Raw genomic sequence first — 16,562 nt, forward strand, 5'->3', positions numbered from 1 at the left:
CTGTTCTGTATCCCAAATGGCACCCTATTCCCCATAGAGCTCTGGTCAAAACTAGTGCACTATGAAGGGAATAGGATGTCGTTTGGGATGCTGTAAATGTTCACCATGTGATTTAAATCAAACAGAAACCCGCCTCAGTGCATTGCCAACCAATGGAGAGAGGCGGATACTTTTATGAAGATGGACACTCTAAATCCAGCTCCTCCATTGACAGCCCATAAATATTATTGTCTCCCGTATATAGAAATGACTTGGAAATTGGCCATAAAGCTGGCATCTACACATTGGCATGGGTGATTTAGAGGTGGAAGTCTGGCTGGGGTATTGTGTAATAGAGTAACAGATGTGATGCATGTCCATTACATGAGGGATCCATGGTATTTCTCCAGGGCCAGGAGGACTCTAGAGAAACCTGACTTCTGTGCTGTTCTCTGTCTCTCTCTTTCTCTCTCTCGCCCAATTCCCTTGCCAGGCTCAGGGCCGATCCACATACAGCTGTGCTTCAGGGGGTTCAGTTTGCTTATTCAATGGGACACACGCACACACATCGAAGAACAAACACCCCAAAGTTGCCAGGGTTATACAAGGGCCAGCTGGCAGCAGACACACACACACACACACACACACACACGCACGCACACACACACACACACGCACACACGCACACACACACACGTACACACACACACACACACACACACGTACACACACACACACACACACGTACACACACACACACACGTACACACACACACACACACACACCCTCCTCCTATCCACTTGACTCTACATAAAGGGACTTGATGAAAGTCATTCATGTTGCTCTATAACTCAGCGTCTCATTTCCAAGACAAATGAGGAAGTGAGACTGGTCAGCTAACCTCTGTCCTCTGTCCTGCCTAGATATAGGCCCACAACTTCCCCCTTCCCTTATTAAAACCTGGGCCAGCCATTGGACGACTGCATTATTACCACTACCCAGCCCAGAACTTCAATTGACTACATCTTCCTAAAGGTTGCCATGGCAATAGGACACTAAAAGTGGATCTAATGGTCAAAGCCTAGCAGAGGTGTGAGAAGGAGTAATTGCATGTGATTTGACAGGGTTCCCTTCAGGATATTCATTGTGCACAGCTTCTTTCTGAGTTCACCTCTTCCACCCATTCACTCTGCTAACAGGTAAGACTGCCTTTATTAGTGTCATTAGTGTCTGGTAGTGCCCACTGTTATAACGAGTGTCTTGGTACGATAGGTCGTTATCAACACCTGTGAAAAGATAGGAGACCATATTGAATCAAACTCTGGATCAAATGCACTTTGACTGAATCTGGAGTGAGAGAATGATGAGGATGAGGAGGATGAGGATAAATTATGATGAGGATGATCTGTGTTTATGTGTGGTGTTTCCCTCAAACTCAAAACATCAACTTGGGTAACTCACCCCTTCCCCAATGTACAGCACCTACCTAGGTGAGTCGTGTTGCACCAGAATGTTCACCAACACCCAAGAGCATTTAGCTGTGTCTGGAATCGCACAATGCATCAGGTACTGCATGGTACTCAGCATAATACCATGTATAGGATTTGATCTGTTCAGTTCAGTGGCCTGCTGACCATTGTTCCATAATGCTGTCTGTTTGTCTGTCTGGTCCGAACTCTCCACTGCAGTCCTGACTCCTGACCAACGCCATCCACCCCTCTCCACTGCAGTCCTGACTCCTGACCAACTCCATCCACCCCTCTCCACTGCAGTCCTGACTCCTGACCAACACCATCCACCCCTCTCCACTGCACCATCCACCCATCTCCACTGCAGTCCTGACTCCTGACCAATGCCACCATCCTGACTCCCCTGCCTCCACTGCAGTCCTGACTCCACCCCCTCCACCAGTCCTGACTCCATCCATGCCATCCCCCTCTCCACCAGTCCTGACTGACCAACACCATCCACCCCTCTCCATCCACGCCATCCACCCCTCTCCACTGCAGTCCTGACTCCTGACCAACCCCATCCACCCCTCTCCACTGCAGTCCTGACTCCTGACCAATGCCATCCACCCCTCTCCACTGCAGTCCTGACTCCTGACCAACCCCATCCACCCCTCTCCACTGCAGTCCTTATTGATTTTCTGTGCTGAGAAACAAGATCTAAATATTGAGGTCTAGAGAATGTTGATTTAACTCAATAGTGAAGGGCCATAGATTGGTGGGTCTTTATTCTGTGCATTTTAATCTTTGAATGAATTCATCAGATAAAGCCGTGGGGGTTGACACCAGGAGCAGAGTAGAATGGATGACCATACCGGCCTCCTGCGCTTCAATCAATGACTCTGGGTTTAAACTGCAGCGCATCCGTTAGATACATACCCTATATAGGTTACACACTGACAAACTCAATCTAGATTTATTGGGGATGAATTGATTTATAAAAGGGTCATTGTTCCTCAGTTTAGACATGTTTGCTCCCTGTGAAACCTCTTCATTTTGTAAATATTTCATATTTCCTTGTTAGAGGGCATTGTTTTTTTCGACTGGTTGGGTTACCTTGGTATTTAGGTGTCCACGAGGCCACTACTATATTGAATTGGGCTCTTTCCTGTCCTACTAAACATTCAAAATGTAATGAGTACTTTTGGGTTTCAACAAAAATGTATGGAGTAAAAAGTACAATATTTTCTTAAGGAATGTAGTGGTAAAAGTAGTCAAAAATATAAATACTAAAGTAAGGTACAGATACCCAAAAAACTACTTAAGTAGTACTTTAAACTATTTTTACTTAAAGTACTTTACACCACTGGACAATTGTCTGCTACGGTGTGTTTCCATTTAACTATCTTGTGTCGATAAAAACAGCTGGATGTAATGAAGTCAGCTGGATGTAATGAAGTCAGCTGGATGTAATGATGTCAGCTGGATGTAATGAAGTAAGCTGGATGTAATGTTGTCAGCTGGATGTAATGATGTCAGCTGGATGTAATGAAGTCAGCTGGATGTAATGATGTCAGCTGGATGTAATGAAGTCAGCTGAATGTAATTAAGTCAGCTGGATGTAATGATGTCAGCTGGAAGTCAGCTGTAATGATGTCAGCTGGATGTAATGAAGTCAGCTGGATGTAATGAAGTCAGCTGGATGTAATGAAGTCAGCTGGATGTAATGATGTCAGCTGGATGTAATCAAATGTCAGCTGGATGTCAGCTGGATGAAGTCAGCTGGATGTAATGAAGTCAGCTGGATGTAATGATGTCAGCTGGATGTAATGAAGTCAGCTGGATTTAATGATGCCAGCTGGATGTGCTGGATGTAAAGTCAGTCAGCTGGATGTAATGATGTCAGCTGGATGGATGTCAGCTGAATGTCAGCTGGATGTATGTCAGCTGTAATGTCAGCTGGATGTAATGAAGTCAGCTGGATGTAAGATGTCAGCTGGATGTAATGAAGTCAGCTGGATGTAATGATGTCAGCTGGATGTTGGATGTAATGTCAGCTGGATGTAATGATGTCAGCTGGAAGTCAGCTGGATGTAATGAAGTCAGCTGGATCAGCTAATGATGTCAGCTGGATGTAATGATGTCAGCTGGATGTAATGTTGTCAGCTGGATGTAATGAAGTCAGCTGGAATGTAATGAAGTCAGCTGGATGTAATGATGTCAGCTGGATGTAATGATGTCAGCTGGATGTAATGAAGTCAGCTGAAGTCAGCTGGATGTAATGATGTCAGCTGGATGTAATGATGTCAGCTGGATGTAATGATGTCAGCTGGATGTAATGATGTCAGCTGGATGTAATGAAGTCAGCTGGATGTAATGATGTCAGCTGGATGTTATGTAATGATGTCAGCTGGATGTAATGAATGTCAGCTGGATGTAATGATGTCAGCTGGATGTAATGAAGTCAGCTGGATGTAATGATGTCAGCTGGATGTAATGAAGTCAGCTGGATGTAATGAAGTCAGCTGGAAGTAATGAAGTCAGCTGGATGTAATGATGTCAGCTGATGTCAGCTGGATGTAATAATGATGTCAGCTGGATGTTCAGCTGGTTGATCAGCTGGATGTCAGCTGGATGAAATGAAGTCAGCTGAATGTAATGAAGTCAGCTGGATGTAATGATGTCAGCTGGATGTAATGATGTCAGCTGGATGCAATGAAGTCAGCTGGATTTAATGATGTCAGCTGGATGTAATGAAGTCAGCTGGATGTAATGATGTCAGCTGGATGTAATGATGTCAGCTGGATGTAATGATGTCAGCTGGATGTAATGATGTCAGCTGGATGTAATGAAGTCAGCTGGATGTAATGATGTCAGCTGGATGTCAATGATGTCAGCTGGATGTAATGATGTCAGCTGGATGTGTCAGCTGGATGTAATGAAGTCAGCTGGATGTAATGATGTCAGCTGGATGTAATGATGTCAGCTGGATGTAATGATGTCAGCTGGATGTAATGATGTCAGCTGGATGTAATGAGTCAGCTGGATGTAATGATGTCAGCTGGATGAATGATGTCAGCTGGATGTAATGAAGTCAGCTGGATGTAATGATGTCAGCTGGATGTTATGTCAGCTGGATGTAATGAAGTCAGCTGGATGGTCATGTAATGTAAGTCAGCTGGATGTAATGAAGTCAGCTGGATGTAATGAAGTCAGCTGGATGTAATGATGTCAGCTGGATGTAATGATGTCAGCTGGATGTAATGAAGTCAGCTGGATGTAATGAAGTCAGCTGGATGTAATGAAGTCAGCTGGATGTAATGATGTCAGCTGGATGTAATGATGTCAGCTGGATGTTATGTTGTCAGCTGGATGACATGAAGTCAGCTGGATGTAATGAAGTCAGCTGGATGTAATGATGTCAGCTGGATGTAATGATGTCAGCTGGATGTAATGAAGTCAGCTGGATTTAATGATGCCAGCTGGATGTAATGAAGTCAGCTGGATGTAATGATGTCAGCTGGATGGAATGATGTCAGCTGGATGTAATGAAGTCAGCTGGATGTAATGATGTCAGCTGGATGTTATGTCATCAGCTGGATGTAATGAAGTCAGCTGGATGTAATGAAGTCAGCTGGATGTCATGATGTCACCTGGATGTTATGTCGTCAGCTGGATGTAATGTAGTCAGCTGGATGTAATGAAGTCAGCTGGATGTAATGAAGTCAGCTGGATGTAATGAAGTCAGCTGGATGTAATGATGTCAGCTGGATGTAATGAAGTCAGCTGGATGTAATGATGTCAGCTGGATGTAATGATGTCAGCTGGATGTAATGATGTCAGCTGGATGTTATGATGTCAGCTGGATGTGGATGTGTCAGCTGGATGTAATGAAGTCAGCTGGATGTAATGAAGTCAGCTGGATGTAATGATGTCAGCTGGATGTTATGTCTTCAGCTGGATGTAATGTAGTCAGCTGGATGTAATGAAGTCAGCTGTAATGAAGTCAGCTGGATGTAATGAAGTCAGCTGGATGTAATGAAGTCAGCTGGATGTAATGATGTCAGCTGGATGTAATGAAGTCAGCTGGATGTAATGATGTCAGCTGGATGTAATGAAGTCAGCTGGATGTAATGATGTCAGCTGGATGTAATGAAGTCAGCTGGATGTAATGATGTCAGCTGGATGTAATGAAGTCAGCTGGATGTAATGATGTCAGCTGGATGTAATGATGTCAGCTGGATGTAATGATGTCAGCTGGATGTAATGAAGTCAGCTGGATGTAATGAAGTCAGCTGGATGTAATGATGTCAGCTGGATGTAATGATGTCAGCTGGATGTAATGATGTCAGCTGGATGTAATGATGTCAGCTGGATGTAATGATGTCAGCTGGAAGTAATGAAGTCAGCTGGAAGTAATGAAGTCAGCTGGATGTAATGATGTCAGCTGGATGTAATGATGTCAGCAGGATGTAATGAAGTCAGCTGGATGTAATGAAGTCAACTGGATGTAATGAAGTCAGCTGGATGTAATGAAGTCAGCTGGATGTAATGATCTCACACCAACAACAACAAAAACAACAGTGTCCTATAAAAAGGAAGTGATTGAAGTATTTCTATTACCCATTTAGGCAAATTGCACATAAAACTTGGTGACAGACGGTATGCTCTCCCACCTATCTTTTTCATGTTTCAAGTAGCTTGTGAAAGTTAGCATGAATAGTATGCAATAATTGACTAATATTTGCTGTATTCTAATCATTTGCATGTGCCAACGTATCGCCACGGTCCTTGCCCTGGTGAAACATGCACTCCTGTAGAGCTGAAATAATTGGATGATGAAACTTGCATCCACTAGATTCAGCCCCTGGACACATGTTTCTTCATTGGATGGTTTAGGGGCCAGAACATCATTGAAAATCATTTGTAGAAGGCAAATAGCTGCTTGTTTACATCTGTATATCATCAAGGGCCTTTCTATTATCTGTGGGAATACTTGGGAACATATTACCATCATTGGAATCACTTGGTGCTGATTTACTGGTGTTTGTTTTGTCTTTTATGTCCAACAATGAAAATGGGGAACGCTGCAGTAGGCATTTAGAATAAAATGTGGAGTGGAGCTTAACAGTTAGTTACATGAGACGTCATGTGCACATACCTTCAAAATGATTTGGCAATCATCCTTTATTCGAAAAACACTTTTTCCATCACCATTTGTCTCAATAAAGAAAGTTAGCCTGATAACAACGTCTATCTTTAGAAAATATCTCTGTTGTTTCCATTACACGTCTCAATAAAGAAAATTGCGACAACTTAGTAATAATCATTACCAAATACCTATTGTCTGGTCAAGTGCCCAGGGGCTCTGACCTTCAGGGAGACCCCATTGATTGTGTTAGTCATTCTAACTCAGATATCATATGAATATGACATAAGTCACTACAAACAAATTGTAGAATTTCAGGAAATGAGATGTAAAACTTCAAGAAAATTCTCTGCCCTGTGGAAAAATATGTAGAATTGCTTTAAAACTGCAACATTTTCTCTACACCGCATGGCAAAATGTATAGAATTGCAGGAAATGAACTTGTAAAATGTAACACTTTCTCTCCACCATCAAGAGGGGGGCCACTAAAATATTTTGCGGTGAGGTTGCTACCCATCAAAATCAGGGCGGGGAGGGGCCCACCCCCCTTACCAAGGCCCACCCCCCTCACCAAATCTTGCTTAGACCAATTCTTGCTTAGGGACACCAAAAGGCTAGAGCCAGCCCTGCTTTTGACCAATTATGGCAAGCCACTGGGACACCAGATACAGGTCAGGTTGGTGGGCTGTTTTGTTTTTGTTGTGGTATTTTCTTAACCCTGGCTATCTCTCTATCTCAAACAAGAAAATACAGTTAACTTCAAATTGTGCTTGGAAATGTCACGTATCTGTCTAACACCTACATGTCAAGGTTTGAAACGCCAAAAATCAAGGTTTGGTTCACAATGCATGGGGCAGTGACAGAAAACCAACTGCAGTTCTTGATTGGCCTGCAGGTGGAGCTATGATGCAGGTTTTCAAAGCGCAGTGCCCTTTGCCAACGGAGAGCAGCACAGGGAGGGTCATGTCTAGATGGTATACAGCTTTTGTAAAATTGACGTCAAAAGTTGCTTATCCGTTTTTTTTGCATTTTAGCTAACCCTAACCCTAACCAATTATCCTAACCTGCTGCGTTAATTATCAAAACCTGCCACTTAAGTTCTTCTAAACCTGCTAAGAAAAGTCCATTTTGACAGAAGCTGTATCCTTTCTAGACAAAACCCACAGGGTCAGAAGAGTAGCTGCAGCACGGTTGCAGCTTTCTTAACTTGCCCAGTCAGGTATGCAGGATGTAAAGTAGAGTAGGCTGCAGATAAGAAAGAATGTCAGTCGTGAATTTTAATCATGGATTGTGTGGTGTAGGCCTAACATTTGCTTACTATTCTGGTAGGCTATTTAACTTCAATTGCCCTTTTGCCTGTGATAACATAACTGCAATCAAATGATTTCCCATCTATAAAACAAAACCATGGAAAATAATCATTCACTGTTTTGTGAATCATGTTACCCCTTGTCTGTAGGTCTATCTCAATGTGGCTTGTTGACCTTATCATTGAAGATGTGACTATTATGCCTAATTGGTAAGGCAAATTAGGAATGTAGCCTACAATTAATTTCTGTCTATAATGTGGTTTGGCTATAATAAATACCATTCTTTTTGTGAATGTCTTACTGAAGCGGCTTTTCTAGTTTTAAATGTTATTACATATGCAGTCGTAAATACCACAATACCAACGGAAAGACAATATCTTCATTAGCTGTTAGAAACTTTAAAAAATAATCAACGACAAAATAAGATAATCCCTTGACACAGAGCAAGTGTCTTAATTATATTTAATTTCCCTAATCTCCATCTTCAAATGATGCTCTGATTAGATATTTAAATCCGATGATCATTTCACCCGCAGTATTGTATTCATGTGTATTCCCTTTGGCATAGCCAAATCCCTTTCACGCTGGAATGAATGCATTACATAAACATAGAAAATACATCGCTGGCTGCGGGCTTCAGCATATGCCTCTCATTCATCATGTGAGCTGCGCTTCTGTGATTGCTGCCAGTGAAATGTTACAATTAGCCCAATCACAGCCCTCGATCCGAGATGTCACTGCGGGCGAGTCAGAAGGCTTGGTAAAACAAGACAGTCGCTCCTTGCGCCCCGGCATAGCGCCATACACTCAAATCCCTGCCCAGTTACTCAGTTGTCAGCTCGGAACCTGCAAACTCGAAAAGCACCCTCTCTCTCTTATCCCCTCTCGTCGCAGCATCACACAACGCCTTTCAGATGGGAGCATCGCACTGATCTACAGCGCGACACACACAGCCTCTTGCGGAATCCTACAGTGCAGCGATTTTCAAGGCATAAGTGCGTCCGCGTTTGGGATGGGAGGTGTTGCGATCCCACCGGGTCTGAGTCCACTCGGAGCGGCATAGTGGCTGGAGGGACTCGCTGATCGGAAGTGTTGTTGGGATCCTGCTGCTATTTCCTTTCGCGCTGGATTCTCATGCTTTTGACTAACACGTCGCTGCGGAGGATTTAGAACGGACCAATTCATAAAGAAGCATCACAACCCTGTGGATTAGGATACCAAAAGGTGTTTCTTTTTACGCATCTCGTTGTCATTTGGAAGTAAAGGAGTTGGGATTCATCGGAACGTGCCTGTTACCGCAGTGTCAATGCGACTGCGGCTGTAAACTGATATCCGCAGCGATTACAGGTAAGGACGGGCTTGTCACAGGGTGGTCATTTAACGGGACTATTATTTTTTGGTCTTTATCGTTTTCTTTTTTGAAGAATTGGGGCGCGGATGCCTCTGCACCAGGTAAAGGCGTGTATACCTGTTCTCTGCCGTATAGCCATGCCGCGCGGAGAACACTGCACCATCCTTCTCTTGCGGGTTTGGGATTTCAGTTTTTTTATTTATGACCTTTTACCATTTTCCCACCATCGCCACTCTGATATAGAATAAGATGCGTCATGTATTGTTGATGCTATTCTATGTGCAGCTGTGGTGCATTTTTCTGCCGTTTAACGCTTTAGAGCATGTGTACTGCTTCATTCATTTTGAGCATTTACTTGCCCAAATGCGTACGCGCGTCTGCCAGCGCTGAACTCTGTAGGTAAAGTGATATTGACCAAGTGATATTAGGGAATGTAGCCTATGGGGTGGCAGAATTTCGCAGTGTGTTAGGAGACATTTGTCCACCTTGGTACAACAGTCGGCTCTGCAGTATGCTATGTGACATCCTATTGCACACCAAGAGGTGGATATTTCCCCACCACTCTCTCGTCTCGTTGATATATCCTAGCGCAAAGACATCCAATAATTCACATCCCACTGTGTAGGACTAGATGTTTCATATGATACCTCTCACAGAGTCACCGCGTAGCGTGTGCACGGCGTCTCTGTGGTCTGTAACTCGTGGAAAGCGCACGTTGCATCATGAAACATGCATTGTAACCTCAAATGGCACATCTCCCGTCTCCGGAGCTGGAAAGCGTCGCCGATGATAAGTTGTGGGCTGCATTGCTGTGCGTCGCACGTCTCCACTCAAGTGCCCCAGGTCTAGGTACATGACCGATATGGTTTTGGGTTTGGGAAGGGAGATCCGTAGCTTGTCTGGTCAAGTGATTTTGGTTTTCCCATTCACTCTTTGATTTTCCAGTATATAGTAAAAATACAAATAAAATAACGATATATATATATGAGTGAGAGAGTGAGAGAGTAGGCTATTATAGAGTATTTGAAATCACTCTATAAATGTCCATGTGCAGCCTTATACGATATAGGCTATTACATAAATGCTATTAGGGCACGCCTGTGTCCGACAGCACGGATAGTGAGCAACGGTAGCTTTAAGTCAAAAAGTCCTTTAACCTCACTGTTAAATTGTCATGACAACGTCTTTGATCCAATCCTCTTCTTCACAGAACAACATGCCACACAACTGGAAGTCATGTATAGCAATTCATTACTGTAGGCTATATCAGCTGTTCAAGGACATAATACATTTGTTATACATGTAGAATATCTTCACTATTTAGCTCCAAACACTGGGCTGCTTGGGGGTAACGCTGTACAATATGTGTAAAGAATCAGGCTAAAATGCTGTAACCCTTATGGCTCATATAGAGCTTGTGCCAGTAGGCTTTATAGTCAGTAGTGGGAGAGGTGATCCTGTGTTGAGTAGGCTTTATAGTCAGTAGTGGGAGAGGTGATCCTGTGTTGAGTAGGCTTTATAGTCAGTAGTGGGAGAGGTGGTCCTGTGTTGAGTAGGCTTTATAGTCAGTAGTGGGAGAGGTGATCCTGTGTTGAGTAGGCTTTATAGTCAGTAGTGGGAGAGGTGGTCCTGTGTTGAGTAGGCTTTATAGTCAGTAGGGGAGAGGTGGTCCTGTGTTGAGTAGGCTTTATAGTCAGTAGTGGGAGAGGTGGTCCTGTGTTGAGTAGGCTTTATAGTCAGTAGTGGGAGAGGTGGTCCTGTGTTGAGTAGGCTTTATAGTCAGTAGGGGAGAGGTGGTCCTGTGTTGAGTAGGCTTTATAGTCAGTAGGGGAGAGGTGGTCCTGTGTTGAGTAGGCTTTATAGTCAGTAGTGGGAGAGGTGGTCCTGTGTTGAGTAGGCTTTATAGTCAGTAGGGGGAGAGGTGATCCTGTGTTGAGTAGGCTTTATAGTCAGTAGGGGGAGAGGTGGTCCTGTGTTGAGTAGGCTTTATAGTCAGTAGGGGGAGAGGTGGTCCTGTGTTGAGTAGGCTTTATAGTCAGTAGTGGGAGAGGTGGTCCTGTGTTGAGTAGGCTTTATAGTCAGTAGTGGGAGAGGTGATCCTGTGTTGAGTAGGCTTTATAGTCAGTAGTGGGAGAGGTGATCCTGTGTTGAGTAGGCTTTATAGTCAGTAGGGGGAGAGGTGGTCCTGTGTTGAGTAGGCTTTATAGTCAGTAGTGGGAGAGGTGATCCTGTGTTGAGTAGGCTTTATAGTCAGTAGTGGGAGAGGTGATCCTGTGTTGAGTAGGCTTTATAGTCAGTAGGGGGAGAGGTGGTCCTGTGTTGAGTAGGCTTTATAGTCAGTAAGGGGAGAGGTGATCCTGCGTTCAGCAGCTCAGTAGTCTGGTGTTATGGGAGCACCAGCATCACAGAGAAGCTGAACGCTTTCTTTATTAGTCTGTGGTTATAGACCAGTCTACACAGCAGCCAGACAGCCACTGGGACGTGTAGTGTAGTAGGCAACCTGGAAGAGTGTCTATTTAATATCCAGTCACTGCCACACCGCTTCCTCTGTAGACCTTAGAAAGCATAGCGCTCCCTCCTGCTGTATAGAGGGATGTAGGTCCTTGACTCATAATGCAGCTTTACAGAAACCCTCTCTCTTTCTTTTTCTCTCTCTTTCTCTCTCTCTCTCTCTCTCTCTCTTTCTCTTTCTCTCTCTCTCACTCTCTTTCTCTCCCTCTCTCATTCTCTCTCCTCTCTCGTTCTCTTGTTCTCTCGTTCTCTCGTTCTCTCTCTCTCTCTCTCTCTCTCTCTCTCTCTCTCTCTCTCTCTCTCTCTCTCTCACTCCCTCCATTGCCAGCAGCAGCTGCTACACTAGCCTATACAGAATGCGTAACTGACTATAGCAGTAGCTCTGTTCAACTCAGTCACACCACACTAAAGTCTACACACTATAGTATGTATACATTATTACACTATAGTCTACACACTATAATATGTATACATTATTACACTATAGCTTATACACTATAGTAGGTATACATTGTTACACTATAGTCTACACACTATAGTATGTATACATTATTACACTATAGCCTATAGCACTAAAGTCTACACACCATAATATGTATATATTATTACACTATAGTCTACACACTATAGTATGTATACATTATTACACTATAGCCTATAGCACTAAAGTCTACACACCATAATATGTATACATTATTACACTATAATATGTATACACTATTACACTATAATATGTATACATTATTAGACTATAGTATGTATACATTAGTACACTATATTCTACACACTATAGTATGTATACATTATTACACTATAGTCTATACACTATAGTATGTATACATTATTACACTATAGTCAATCCACTATAATATGTATACATTATTAGACTATAGTATGTATACATTATTACACTATAGTATGTATACATTATTACACTATAGTCTATACACTATAGTATGTATACATTATTACACTATAGTCAATCCACTATAATATGTATACATTATTAGACTATAGTATGTATACATTATTGCACTATAGCCTATAACACTATAGTCTACACACTATAGTATGTATACATTATTACACTATAGTCTATATACTGTAGTATGTATACATTATTACACTATAGCCTACACACTATAGTATGTATACATTATTACACTATAGTCAATCCACTATAATATGTATACATTATTACACTATAGCTTATACACTATAGTATGTATACATTATTCCACTATAGTCAATCCACTATTATATGTATACATTATTAGACTATAGTATGTATACATTATTACACTATAGTCAATCCACTATAATATGTATACATTATTACACTATAGCTTATACACTATAGTATATATACATTATTACACTATAGTCATTCCACTATAATATGTATACATTATTACCCTATAGCTTATACACTATAGTATGTATACATTATTACATTATAGTCTACACACTATAATATGTATACATTATTACACTATAGCTTATACACTATAGTATGTATACATTATTACACTATAGCTTATACACTATAGTATGTATACATTATTACACTATAGTAGGTATATATTATTACACTATTTCCAATCCACTATATATGCATTCCTACATTATCTCCTATACATTATCCATCCATTGACTCTAGCCTATATATTCCCTTCAGATCCCTCTGAAATGGTATAAGGATTGGATATGTATTTCGGGGCTGTATTAGTGAATAGTGTTAGGCTCCATTCAATGGATGGCCATGCTGGGCAGAGTGTGCCTAGAGAGAGGAGGCTCTTCACAGAGCAGGGCCAGGAAGACTGAGAACTGCAGTAAGGAGTCAGAACAGGGCCAAGGAGGCTGAGGCTGCAGTAAGGGGTCAGAACAGGGCCAGGGAGACTGGAGGCTGCAGTAAGGGGTCAGAACAGGGCCAGGGAGACTGGAGGCTACAGTAAGGTGTCAGAGCATGGCCAGGGAGACTGAAGGCTGCAGTAAGGGGTCAGAACAGGGCTAGGGAGACTGAGGGGTCAGAACAGGGCCAGGGAGACTGAGGCTGCAGTAAGGGGTCAGGGCCAGGGACACTGGAGGCAGTAAGGGGTCAGAACAGGGCCAGGGAGACTGGAGGCTGCAGTAAGGGGTCAGAACAGGGCCAGGGAGACTGGAGGCTGCAGTAAGGGGTCAGAACAGGGCCAGGGAGACTGGAGGCTGCAGTAAGGGGTCAGAACAGGGCCAGGGAGACTGGAGGCTGCAGTAAGGGGTCAGAACAGGGCCAGGGAGACTGGAGGCTGCAGTAAGGGGGGGTCAGAACAGGGCCAGAACAGGGGGAGACTGGAGGCTGCAGTAAGGGGTCAGAACAGGGCCAGGGAGACTGGAGGCTAAGGGGTCAGAACAGGGCCAGGGAGACTGGAGGCTGCAGTAAGGGGTCAGAACAGGGCCAGGGAGACTGGAGGCTGCAGTAAGGGGTCAGAACAGGGCCAGGGAGACTGGAGGCTGCAGGGGTCAGAACAGGGCCAGGGAGACTGGAGGCTGCAGTAAGGGGAGAACAGGGCCAGGGAGACTGGAGGCTGCAGTAAGGGGTCAGAACAGGGCCAGGGTGCCTGGAGGCTACAGTCTACAGAATGTATTGAAGTAAAAGTAAAAGTTGTCAAAAATATAAATAGTAAAGTACAGATACCCCAAAAAACTACTTAAGTAGTACTTTAAAGTATTTTTACTTAAGTACTTTACACCACTGCCGATACATAATGAAAAATACATTACAAACAGAAATAATTTACAATTGACATACATTTAGAACATTAGCATGTAGACATTACAGACTTACATGTAAACAAAAATACAACAAACATACAACAAGACACACAAAGGTATTGCTGTTCTAGTTGTTGTTCATCTGTGGCTCAGCTCCACTATGTACCTTCGAGGGAATAAGTGGTTGCCTTTGTGTCTGGCCATGGATGGCAGGTTAACTGGAACAGCTGGCAGAGGGTAGGAGGAGTGTGTATGTGTGTGTGTATGTATTCCATCCCGTGTGTGTGTGTGTGTGTATGTATTCCATCCTGTGTGTGTGTGTGTGTATGTATTCCATCCTGTGTGTGTGTGTGTGTGTGTGTATGTATTCCATCCTGTGTGTGTGTGTGTATTCCATCCTGTGTGTGTGTGTGTGTATGTATTCCATCCTGTGCATGTGTGTGTGTGTGTGTATGTATTCCATCCTGTGTGTGTGTGTGTGTGTATGTATTCCATCCATCCTGTGTGTGTGTGTATGTGTGTGTGTGTGTGTATGTATTCCATCCTGTGTGTGTGTGTGTGTGTGTATGTATTCCATCCTGTGTGTGTGTGTGTGGTGTGTATGTATTCCATCCTGTGTGTGTGTGTGTGTGTGTATGTATTCCATCCTGTGTATGTATTCCATCCTGTGTGTGTGTGTGTATGTATTCCATCCTGTGTGTGTGTGTGTATGTATTCCATGTGTGTGTGTGTGTATATGTATTCCATCCTGTGTGTGTGTGTGTGTGTGTGTGTATGTATTCCATCCTGTGTGTGTGTGCGTATGTGTGTGTGTGTGTGTGTGTGTGTATGTATTCCATCCTGTGTGTGTGTGTGTGTGTGTGTATGTATTCCATCCTGTGTGTGTGTGTATGTATTCCATCATGTGCATGTGTGTGTGTGTGTGTGTGTGTGAGTGTATGTATTCCATCATGTGTGTGTGTGTGTGTGTGTGTGTGTGTGTGTGTGTGTGTGTGTGTGTGTGTGTGTGTGTGTGTGTGTGTGTGTGTGCTATCCCAGCTCGTCTGTAAGCATTTCACAACACCTGTTGTGTTCGGCGCATGTGACAAATACAATTTGATTTGATTTGATCGCACCTCATTCCTCCCATCACAGTGGGCAGCCCATCTCAAGGGGAAACATTTAGTTCCCAGCACACTTGGATACTCTGTCATGTAGTGCCTTCCAGTTCAGCTAGCAGCCTTGATTCTACTGGCACTGTCCATCAGCACCCGCCTATAGGAATGTAACGGCAGTGTTTATCGGCAGCGTTTATCGGCCTGTAAGCACTTAATGTTGACATACTAGCCTCTGTTTGTTGGCTGCTGTTGTGGCTAGAATTTGGACCTGGAGATCATGGCCTTGTCAATATTGTGACACCCCTGAACTGATATACTCCCACTAGTACAGCCGTGATTTTTGAGATGAGGTGCTGTGTAGTTCAAATAAAAATGGATATTCAAATCATTGGAGACATGACTGAATCAGAGAAATATGAATGAAATCTCCACAATGACATGAATGTTGCTCAGTGGCCCAAGCAGAAGTTTGGACACACACACACGCATAATCCGGCATGATAGTGTGTGTGTCCAAACCTCCGCTCGTGAGCCGCTTGCTGGTATGAATGCTCACTAGCAGAGCCTCCGCGGTGTCAGGCTGAATGATGGGTCTGTGGAGTTGATCTGAATGGAATACTCTGTTTGCTGGTGGGTGTGTGTGTGTGAATCACCACCCCAAATGGTCTGACAGAAAGCTGCCAGACACAGGCTATTGGACAATAGACCCCCCCGCCCCCCTTGCAACCTGACGCGTCGAGACGGCCAATAGGATTTCCTTTCTGCATCACCAGAACTTTCTCTCCCTCAGATCTTCAACCGGACAGTTATGGAACTGACTGCTTTGAAGGTGCTATGAGTTGTGATGTTTTACAGTGTTTATTGAACGTATAAACTAGTATATCAACATACTAGTTTAGGTTGTATAGATGATGTCTTGTCTGAGAGATCGGTTTCAGGGTTGGCAGGGTAGCCTAGTGGTTAGA

The 16,562-nt window shown here is 43.4% G+C and overlaps 1 protein-coding gene across 1 annotated transcript in view; it reads left to right on the top strand.

Moving 5' to 3' along the window:
• The first annotated feature begins 8,554 nt into the window (after nucleotides 1-8,554).
• Nucleotides 8,555-16,562, top strand: part of LOC112237523 (plexin-A4-like) — a 296,904-nt gene continuing 288,896 nt past the window's right edge. Inside the window, exon 1 of the mRNA XM_042318328.1 lies at nucleotides 8,555-9,234. The gene's annotated coding sequence lies outside the window, so the exon portion shown is untranslated. The remainder of the gene's footprint in view (nucleotides 9,235-16,562) is intronic.

The sequence above is a fragment of the Oncorhynchus tshawytscha genome, unplaced genomic scaffold (genome assembly GCF_018296145.1).
Source record: "Oncorhynchus tshawytscha isolate Ot180627B unplaced genomic scaffold, Otsh_v2.0 Un_contig_4327_pilon_pilon, whole genome shotgun sequence".
Classification (NCBI taxonomy): domain Eukaryota; kingdom Metazoa; phylum Chordata; class Actinopteri; order Salmoniformes; family Salmonidae; genus Oncorhynchus; species Oncorhynchus tshawytscha.